General features: G+C 45.1%; 1 non-coding gene across 1 annotated transcript; it reads left to right on the forward strand.

Moving 5' to 3' along the window:
- The first annotated feature begins 239 nt into the window (after positions 1–239).
- Positions 240–313, forward strand: trnat-agu (transfer RNA threonine (anticodon AGU)). Its single transcript has one exon. It is a non-coding gene; the product is annotated as a tRNA-Thr (tRNA).
- The last annotated feature ends 324 nt before the right edge of the window (positions 314–637 follow it).

Consider the following 637-nt stretch of genomic DNA (forward strand, 5'->3'; position numbering starts at 1 on the left):
CCTCATCACTTGTGAGATCAGTTCTGTCAGTGTCTGAGTGTTGTTGCATTTCCCATGCAGATTGTGATGACTTAACACTGATTTAACTCGCTGAATGAAGAGCTGAAGGCCTACTACAGTTCCAATCATATTTTTTAATCACCATTTAGTAATTGTCATCAACCTCCAGTAAACAGTGAGGTTGAAACATACCTTCCCTCTAGTCATGCTACATAATTTGCACTCATGCCAGGCACAGTGGCGCCGTGGCTTAGTTGGTTAAAGCGCCTGTCTAGTAAACAGGAGATCCTGGGTTCGAATCCCAGCGGTGCCTATTTAGGGTGAGGCTGTGATTGCTCAACGCTGTACAGTATACATTTGAACTGTGCAGCAGCCCATCCACCTCTCTACCTCCCCAAGGTGCAAAGCGCTGATCACCCTCTTGTGAAATGACAGTGCGCGTTTGCCTTTCAGGGAGCTGTGCGACAAACTAAACAGCTGTCACGTTACACTCTGCATTCCTCCGCTGCAGTCGCATGAACTTCTAATGAGTTCCACATTGATTTTTTTGCTGCTTTTTTTGTTGTTAATTAAAATGACTGGTCTTATATGGCCTCGGTGTTGTTGTAAGTTCTGAAGATTGGTGTGCATGTGTGTG

The sequence above is a fragment of the Myripristis murdjan genome, chromosome 7 (genome assembly GCF_902150065.1).
Source record: "Myripristis murdjan chromosome 7, fMyrMur1.1, whole genome shotgun sequence".
Classification (NCBI taxonomy): Eukaryota; Metazoa; Chordata; class Actinopteri; order Holocentriformes; family Holocentridae; genus Myripristis; species Myripristis murdjan.